This window comes from Globicephala melas, chromosome 10 (genome assembly GCF_963455315.2).
Source record: "Globicephala melas chromosome 10, mGloMel1.2, whole genome shotgun sequence".
Taxonomy (NCBI): domain Eukaryota; kingdom Metazoa; phylum Chordata; class Mammalia; order Artiodactyla; family Delphinidae; genus Globicephala; species Globicephala melas.
In genome coordinates, this window is record NC_083323.1 from 47,090,608 (window position 1) to 47,100,487 (window position 9,880).

Sequence of the window (9,880 nt, forward strand, 5' to 3'; positions counted from 1 at the left end):
AGGATACCCCTCCGATGTTCAAGTGCCTTATATAAAATTGTGAGTATTTGCATATAACCCGTGCATGTCCTCGTGTATACTCTAGAGTTCTTCTAATACTTAATACAGTGGAAATGCTATATAGATAGTTGCCAACATGCAACAAATTCAAGTTTTGCTTTTTGGAACTCTCTAGAATTTTTTTCCGAATATTTCAACCCATAGGTGGTTGAATCCAAGGATGCAGAACCTGCAGATACGGAGGGCCAACTGTATCTCTAAAGGAATGACAAATTACATTTGAATTACCAATTTTTCAACAGCAATAAAAGCCAGAAGAGAATGGAATAAGATCTATAATAAAGAAAAAAAACACTGCTAGCATTGAATGCACACTCAGAAAAGCTACCTTCAGGAATAAGACTAAGGTACTTTCAAACAAATAAAAAGTTTTTCAACAACAGACCCTCTAAAGGATATTCAGGCAGAGAGAAAATGATCTGATCCCAGATCCCAGACAGGAAGTCTGAGATGCAAATGGAAAGGAGCAAAGACACTTGTAAATATATAGGCAAATCAAAGCAACAGTTTAAAACAACAATAATATCTAATTTGTTGGGAGTCAGGGAGAACTAAGATAAAGGGAAACTACACAGAATTTATCTTCCAAATGTGAAGAGAGAGGAAAATGGATTTTTTAAAAATACATTCACCAAAATTAAAAAGAAAAGCAAGGGAATGATTAACACAAAATTCAGACGGCGGTTACTTAGGAACCATGTCAGAGAACACAAGTGGTGAGAAGTACAAAGGGGCTTCAAAGAGGCAGTGTTCTACTGTTTAAGCTAGTTAGTGGTACATGGTAGTTCATTTTATAATTATTTAAGTTGTACATTTATTACCCTATATGCTTTTGTAATAAAAGTAAATCTTAAAAATCAACACAAGAAAAAAACTGAAAGGTTAGTCATCATTCCCTAAAAATCTAGAATATGTCCCAGACCTTGGTATTTAAAATTGAAAGAATTAAAAAAGATTCATTATTTTATTTAACAACTACCTATTGAGTGCCTAATCGTTGCCTATAACTGAGCTGAGGGGAGGCATGAAGATTCCTAACCTCTCTTCCCCCTCTTGTCTTCCTAACCCTAGAGAGTGGCACTAATACAGTAGCCACAAGGGGCTGTTCACACTTAAAGTTAATTAAAATTAAATAAAATTTAAAATTCAGTTCCTCTGTAACACTAGACACACTTTAAGTGCTCAGTAGCCATTTGAGGTCCACTATATTAAATAATGCAGATACAGAATATTTCCATCACTGCAGTAAGTGTTTTAGACAATGCTGCTATATTTTCATAACATTAGAAATATACTGATAATTGAATAATCTTAAATTTTCAGATGTTCTTACTTTTATAATTATTAAATCTTCTTTCAAAGTCATTTTATTTCTATGAAACTACAGCTCCTTAGTAGTATTTTAAAATAGTTTGCTGTTTGTTAAGAAATATGTAGAAAGTGTGAGGACCTCTTCACCATCTCCCATGTCTCACCAAAATCATCAGAACACAGGATTTTTTTTTTTAATGAGCCAAAATTAAATAGTTAAACACAGTGCTACTAAATTGTAATACAAGCCACATCAAAAGGATACAAAAATCCACAGGATGAACACATGACCCTTCTTGGGGGCACCAACTTTAGTTGGCAGTACTTTAAAATACTGTTTACATACATATAAAATAGCAAAATGCAAAATTCATATGAATTTTTAAAAACAAAACGCTATAGGCATCATGAAATTTTCTACTTATAGCGCGACACTCTGGGCCGTACCTCCAGACTTCTGAACATACCATTCATTTCTGCCATCAGCAGCACTTCGGAGGAGAAATTTAAGCATTCTTAAAATAAATGAATTCTACATGATTTTTTTATTTAACAGAAACAATGATGTACAACAAAACTCTATAAAACAATAGCATCCTTAATACCTAACGCAGCAAACGTCCACTGTCTTTAAAATCAAAGGACAGAGGGCCTAAGCTGTTTCAGCTGAACCTGAACATTTTGCTTTAGGCATTCTAACACAAATTAAGTATTTCTATAGCACTCGAATTTTTTAAACTACCTAACCAAAAACATTCGAAGGAAACAAATATTAAGCCTTAATTTAACAGTCACTTAGGCTAGGTTTGCAATTTAAGTTTTCCCCCAACTCTAAGTGAACCAGGGGGTCAATAAGCTTCTCATCTAAACAGCTGAATGCAATTTCAATAAACACTTATGCTAATAATTGTTTTGTGTCCCCAGGAGGACTTCTGGGGCTTCACTTACATAACCCATTATGCAAAGTACTGAACCATTCTCTTTCTCTAGAAAGCATTCTGAATACCAATATGTGTACAAGGTTTACATGCTATATTAAACGAAGATTTTCTCACTCTAGCTTCAACGATCCTGCAGGAGAGGTGAAAAGGAAAGCCACTTTCTGCTACTTCACTATGTCAAAGGTGAGGTATTTGTCTCCCTGGCTCATCAACAGAGGATGACTTACAGCAGCGGCCCCCACGGTTCGCTGGTCTCCTCGTGGGACTCCGGTTGAGAAACACAGCTTTAAACAAATAATTTGGAGCAACTTGTTTGAACTCAACTGAAAACAATCTGAACTGCTCCTTGAAATGTGCCATAAGTATTAATGTAAAACTTTACAAAATTAGATGCAATGGAGGTGAGAATCACAATACAGCCCCTGTAGCGTAGTCGAAGGGTAGAATGTACCCCAAACCTAACTTGAATATGCATAAATATGTTGGATGAGTACTCTCCCCCAAATCTCCTGGCTCTGTTTGTTTGTTTTTTCTTTTTTGGTTTTTTTTGTTTTTGTTTCTTGCGGTACGCGGGCCTCTCACTGTCGTGGCCTCTCCCGTTGCGGAGCACAGGCTCCGGACGCGCAGGCTCAGCGGCCATGGCTCACGGGCCCAGCCGCTCCGCGGCATGTGGGATCTTCCCGGACCGGGGCACGAACCCGTGTCCCCTGCATCGGCAGGCGACTCTCAACCGCTGCGCCACCAGGGAAGCCCCTGGCTCTGTTTAAACCAAGATTTTCAGATTTCACAAAGTCGTAATCTTTAGGTGACAAAAAAGGTGGGAGGCGGGGGGAACGAACACAGAGTTGCCAACTTTTATTCTGCCAAAGACACTTAAAAAGAAAATAACTACCAATTACTATCACCATTATTTCATTAAAAAAAACCCTAATATGCTTATACCAAAAATGGTAAGAGATAATTTTAGAAAAAAAATATTATCTTCTAAATTAAATAAGTGTAGGTTTATGAGAAGTTCACTCATTCTCATTTCACTTCAGACAAGTGAAAACTTTATCATGGACTGACACCGCTCCACAGTCCAACATTTGGGAACCACGGTCAAAGCTGCTAACTCCCACTTGGAAAAAGAAAGCAATGGTAGCACATGCCCAAACCAAATATTAACCTATTCAATAACGAGGAAATCGAGGCTTGGAGGGGTTTAGGGACTCTCCCAAGGTCACAGACCAAGAATTTTGACACAGGTCTGTCTGATTCCAGAGTCAGAGTTCCTAACCATCATGCTAAATTTCCTCTAATATTCTTCCAGTGGTAAAAAGATCCATCCCAACCCAGTCACCTTTGTGACCAAGGACAACCGAGGAATTTCCAAGACAGCTGGCAGGAGTGAGAGGTGTACTCCCTGGCCATCACTCAGACTGAAGCTAAATGGAACTCCTGACCTTTGCCTCATGAATAGCAGGCTCAAGGCAACTAAGCTAACCAGCCGAGACAAAGCACACACAAACCCCTGCCTCCGACAACACTGACACAGGACTCCTCCGTGTTCCCAAGTGCCTGGCTTTCACAGAGTGAAAGCCATATTCCTAAAAACAAAAGGAATGTATGAATGATCAAGAAGGAAATAAACACTTCCATGGTAACTCAGTCTAAAAATAATCAACTTGCCCTCAAAAAGTTACAACTCTAAGCCTCATTCTGCAAATAATTACAATCTTTTACACATTGATACACAGGTTCCCTTAAATTAAATATCTAAACAGAAAACCACACCAAGTTCTATAAATCTATAGTTCTTAGTTTCCAAATTAAAATATATAGTTTTTATATACATATCATTATATGATGGATAAAAAGTGTCTTATCATTCTCTCTCTCTAGGATAGTCCAAACATTAGAGACAAAACTACTTATGTTAATCAAAAGTACTTATAAAAGAGAGTTGAAAGAAAAATATGTAATTAAATACCATTTTCTATGAAAAGCACTATTAGCAGCCAGTAGTAACAGAAGGCACAAAAATTATCTTTGAATAATCAGAAGTTCTTGATATTGAAACCAAAATTGAAAGTCATACATATAAATAAAGAGAATACTTAAAGAGAATAAAGAGAATAAAAAGCAATATCAGAGAATTGCTTCCATATCACTTGCCAACAAATGTCCAAAAGGAACAAACAAACAGCTCTACAGTAACCAAAGGCTAACACCCTGAACCAAATGAGTCTGAAATAGTTCTTCCTCTCTGAAATAGAGTAATGATAGCACAGTATTCTTACTATTAACGGCAAGAAAGTTTTGTTTCCCAATTAGATTTTCAATGATCGGATTCTTTTCTACTCCATCTGAATCTGCAGTGTGAGTGAGCAGTACACAGACTATCAAGTTTTTACCCACTGAATAAAATTATCTATTTAGTGTCTTTTCCTTCTGTTTTAAATAAATGCCATCTAAAATAAAGGTTTTTTTTCTTTCTTTCCATCTAAACTCTCCCTTGGCTCTTTCATCTTCATATACAGATTCAACTAATACATCTGTTTATATTATTCTCTACACACGTTTAATGTATGCCTAGCACTGACCTCTCTCATGAACTACAAACCCATATTTCCAAAAATCTCTGAGCATTTCCAGTGTTTGGCAAGTATATAAAAAACTCACCATATTCAAAACTGATCTCATTATGCACCTTCTTGTCCATATTTCTAGTAATAGTACCACCATTGCCATCACCCACACTTAAAATGAGTGTAATCTTCAACCTCCACTTCCTCCAAACCATTCCCAACAATCCCTCCTCCCATCCACCTAGTAAATCATACCAATACCACTGCCCTTGCCTATTATTTATACTCTATTGAAAGTCAGCTGTCTACAACAAATCATTCTACACACTACACTATTAGACCTTGGTAGTTTCTCATTACTTCCCAAATACTCCTAAATACAGCATTTAAACATGTTCCACAATCCAGCCCCAATTTAAATTTCAAACCTCATCGCTTATTCCCAAAAATGAACCCTATATTCTAGGTAATCTGGTCCACTAACTTTCCTCTGAGGACACAATGAACTCTCCCACCTCCACATTTGTGCTCACATCATAACCTTTATTTAAAAAGCTTTCTTCATCCACCTACTCCCAGCCCCTAAACTTTTGGCTTAGAAAAGTCTTACCTTCTGCAGTGTTGAACTCAAGCTGCTGGTTTATTGCAAGGTAGCATGCTGTAGCGAAAACACACAGGCTTTCGCACCAGGCAGACCTGGATTCAAATTGGGGCTCAGTTACCTGCTAGCTACATAGCCTGGATAAGTTACCCAGGTATCAGGGTATCAGTGCCCTCATTATTAAGAAATATGCTTAGATGTTGTTATGAGGCTTAGAAAATGTATGTAAAGCAACTAGCATAGAGCCTGGTATACACTAAATGCTCAATAAATAAGAGCTTCAGAGCTAACTTTATAAGTATTATATATATATTTATAATATACCTATACCTCCACCACTTTCCATGTTACTCTAGCTAAGAATGAATCCATTTTCCTTTCGTACAACTCCAAACTTTAGATCAAACCACTCATGTAGTATTAACGTATATTTCTATATGCTGTAAATTTTTATACAAATATCTGACATCCCCTTCTAGATTTCAAATTCCTAAAGACCCAAGATTTAATCTTTGCATCCTATAATGCCTAGCAGTGATTTTCATGAAGCACAAAGAACTCACCTCCAATTAGAAAAATATTTTAATATGCCTAAATATTTAATATGCTCTCCATGATTTCTGACAAACGTTAAAAAAATTATTGCCAAAAACATGAAGCTTAGCTGTAAGGGCTGTATCTTTACTTGCTCCTACATGGTTGCCTAACATAGCCTGATGCCTAACATAGCAATATCTGTTGAATTGACTTCAATGATATAATCTCCAATGTAAATGTTCAGTATCTGTTGAACTAAACGTAATTAAATTTACTAAGGGTTTCTGATTCTCCCCAATTACCTTTTTCTGTTCTTACAATTCTTGAAATCCCTCCCTTCAAAACACATTAACTATCATACCTTCAGTACAGATCCACAACCGTATCTAACTTGACTCCGTTTCCAGATTCTCTCAATTCCAATATTCCAACCATAGGCTCTAAACAATTAGAGCATTTCAAATAGCTAAGAATCTACAGTTTTCATCTAAATCTAAAAGTTGAGCAACTAATCTTCACTCCACAATTTTTTCCAGGGACTTTAAAAATCATCCACCCTTTGCCTGTTGAAGATCAACAACCCTGAAATAAATCTTCTTTTGCATAAGAGAGTTCCCTGAACTTGTCACTTCAGTCTATTTTCCCTAATTCATGAGACTACCTCCCCTTCCAGCTGTGGGAGGTGAGAAAAGGAGATAAGTACCCCCAAAAAACTACAGCATAAGTCCTAATATAAGCACAAGATGAGAAGTGCAGGCAAGTGTCACTGGTTTCACAAAGATGGTGTGCATATACTTTACACTGCAAAAACAATGGTCATCTACTGGTAGTCAAAATCTGCAGTAACTGCATTCCCTTATGATCATAATTTAAAAATCACCATTAAATGTGGAAAATCCTAATTGCTACAAACCTTTCAGGAGTAGTTTATTACCTAAAATCTGTTCACTAAAAACAACTACCTACATCACTTTCTCCTCTAGGAAATGCTCGATTTATCCGAAGTAAACACCTCATACTATAAATTAAAAAACAACAACAACTAAAGACAAAAAACAAAACACCTCTGCCCACCTGTGTGAACCTCTGCATTGCAGGAACAGCTGAAACAGTCTAAGGAACCTCCTTGGAGTTACACAGAACAATTTTTCTTTAAAAGTTAAGGAAAATGACAATTCCAAATATGAACTGTTAAGGAAAATGACAATTCCAAGTATACAAAATTCGGGAAAGAAGGGGCATAATAATTCTCCAACCCTTTGCAGTCAATTTGTGCAACAAACGCAGACTAAGCTCATCAACCAACTGTGACTTCTGAGAGCCACAGAATTAGGAATGTAGATTAGAGAAAGCATCATTTTTTACGTCTGCCAAGAAAATAAGGGAATTTACCTGAGGTCCCGATTTTCCTCAAGCAAGTTGTTTTTTTAAGAAGTGACTTCAACAACAGCTTGAGTAAGCTTTCGAGTGAGTAAAGATCATCGGAGGCACGGTGGTGCCACACTGACCTACGTATCCAGAACCCGTCCCAAGCGCAGTCCAAATCGACCGTAGGCAACCCCTAAGCGGGTCTAGATGTAAAGCCTTGCAAAAGATCTCCGGTATCTACACACGCTTCGCCCCGCCCTGGGACCAAGGAGACACCACCTCTGGGACCCCAGCTAATTACTGAGCCCGAGGACAGACCCAGAGGTCGCGGCAGTCGGGAACTAGAGCCCAAGACTGGGTCTGACGTCCAGATTCCCAGACCCGGGTCGGACAGAGAAAACCAAATCCGAGAGGCAGCGGGACGATTTGGGGGAGCAGAAATGAGGGGGCTGGATGGACGGAGGCCCAGCCCATTCTTACTTTCAAGTCCCAACAGCAACAACAGCTCCGGGAACCCCCTCCCCGGCTCCGCCCCGCCCACCCCACGGCCCCACCGCCCGCTCCTTCCCGCCCCGAGGGCTGGGCGAAGACCGCGACGGTCGACAACCCCCTTTCTCGAACCCCGACAGCCCAGCCCGCAGCCCGGAGCGGGCAGCGGGGGCCCGAGAGCGCCAGCCCCGACGCGGCCCGCGGCCGTCGCAGTTCACTCCGCCGGCCACTCACCGTCGGCCCGGGAGCTGGGAGGGGGCAAGGCGCGGGTTGGCGGGCGCGGAACCCCGGACTCCCACCCGGGAAAGAGGCCCTCCTCGGAGCCGACCGAGCCTCAGCGTCTGTACCTACAAGGCCTCTCTCCGGCCCGAACCCTGGAAAAGCACTTCCGGGGGAGCGGGGGAGGGAAGGGTTTTGGCACCGGAACTGCTCCCGGGCTGGAGCTGCCAGGGCCTCCGAGGCGGGGCGGGGCGGGGCGGAGCGAAGTGGGGCGGGGCGGGGAGGGGCTAGGCTTCTCCGAGGGCTCCCGCAAGTCCGGCCCCGGGCTGGTCGCTAACTCTTTCTGCCCCGTGGCCCCTCGTTTCCCCAAACTCTGGCTGTATCCTTTACCACTCTTCGACATGTTCCACTCAGACCACCTGATTGTACAGAGGAGGAAACCCGGGTCTCAGAAAATTTAGGTGCAAGGATCCAGCGCCTACACCCTGCCCTCCGACTCTTCCAGTATTCTTACCACTCCAATCTACCTCCTTTAAAAATAATGATAGTTAACATTTATTGACCACTAACTGCGTGATACACACTGTATTAAGCGCTTCTGTGCTTAACTCAGTTAATCGTCCTCAAATCCCTTGAGGTTGGTGCTATTATCTACGTCTTGCAGAGGAGGAAACCGGTCAAAGATACCAAACACAACACCACAAACTTCGGTTCTTGATTTTATTTTCACTCATGTTGTGTGTATAAATTTCACCTATCCCTAACACGATTTTTAAGTTCTTCAAGGGCAGGAACCAAATTATATTCCTATATTCCATCATCACTTGAGGCCAAGAGCTGGGAGACTCTGGAATCTTACTACCTGGATCCTGTTATTTAATACTTTTACTTTTTCAGCGTGGGCAAGTTGCTTGACCTCTCCAAGCCTGTTTCCTCATTTGTAATATATTTGATATATTTGATGTGTGTTTGTGTGTATGCACATATATAATCATCTCTGGATTGTTACGGGAATTCAAAATAAAAATGCTTGATAAACAGTGGTGTACCTAGTACCAAAGTACGACTGAGTAAAAATCAACAATTCTCATGCCTCATCATTAACAGGAACAGTTTTTCCTCCAGTGGAGTCACTCTAGCAGGGGGTAATTTGAAAAAATATGGGTTAGCAATAGACAATAGAAAAGGTTAGTTAAGGAAATAAAGAGTAGAGGTTTTTGCAATGGGAAAAATGAAGGTAGGTGAGACAAAGAATGTCCTGGGGCCAGCCTGGATACTTGTGAGGCTGTGAGCTGAGACAGTTTGAGGACCCAGAGTCAGATGCCAGGCAGGGAAAGGAGGGGGAAAAAGAAAAAGGGATTCCTCAGCCACAAAATCAGGAAGGCACCGAACATCTGAGGTAGTTTCTGTATCTGAGTCCAGATTTTGGGGGGGTATGGGGGTGTTTAGCATGCATACTATCTGCAAAACATCTCTAAAAACTGAGGGGGAGGAAGAGGAAGATTTTTCAAAATTGTCACTAAGCAAGGCAGGGGAAATAGAAATAGTTCAGAACCCGTTATTACAAATTTAAGATGCAAACAATGCCTTTGCTTTTGGCTTTTATTACAGCGCTGTGTTATTTTTGTGTGTGTGATCACAGAAGTGTTTGTAAATACTTCTGTAATACCCAAATTTACCAGCCTTTCGTGCCTTGGAGTGTGAAGAAGTAAAAAACAGAGCCTGGGTTGGCAGGACTCACTAACTTCTCTTTCCACCAAGGGCTTAGAGGGATAGTGAGAGGG

General features: G+C 40.5%; 1 protein-coding gene across 7 annotated transcripts in view; it reads right to left on the reverse strand.

The window, feature by feature from the left end:
• Positions 1–8,245, reverse strand: part of FRS2 (fibroblast growth factor receptor substrate 2) — a 121,224-nt gene extending 112,979 nt beyond the window's left edge. For 5 of the 7 annotated variants that reach the window (XM_060305736.1, XM_030866308.2, XM_060305737.1 and 2 more), the window contains exon 1: positions 8,112–8,244. The gene's annotated coding sequence lies outside the window, so the exon portion shown is untranslated. Of the gene's footprint in view, positions 1–7,412; positions 7,523–8,111 lie in introns of those variants that run through there. The other 2 variants (XM_060305735.1, XM_060305733.2) reach the window with 2 other exon arrangements.
• Between the last annotated feature and the right edge of the window lie 1,635 nt (positions 8,246–9,880).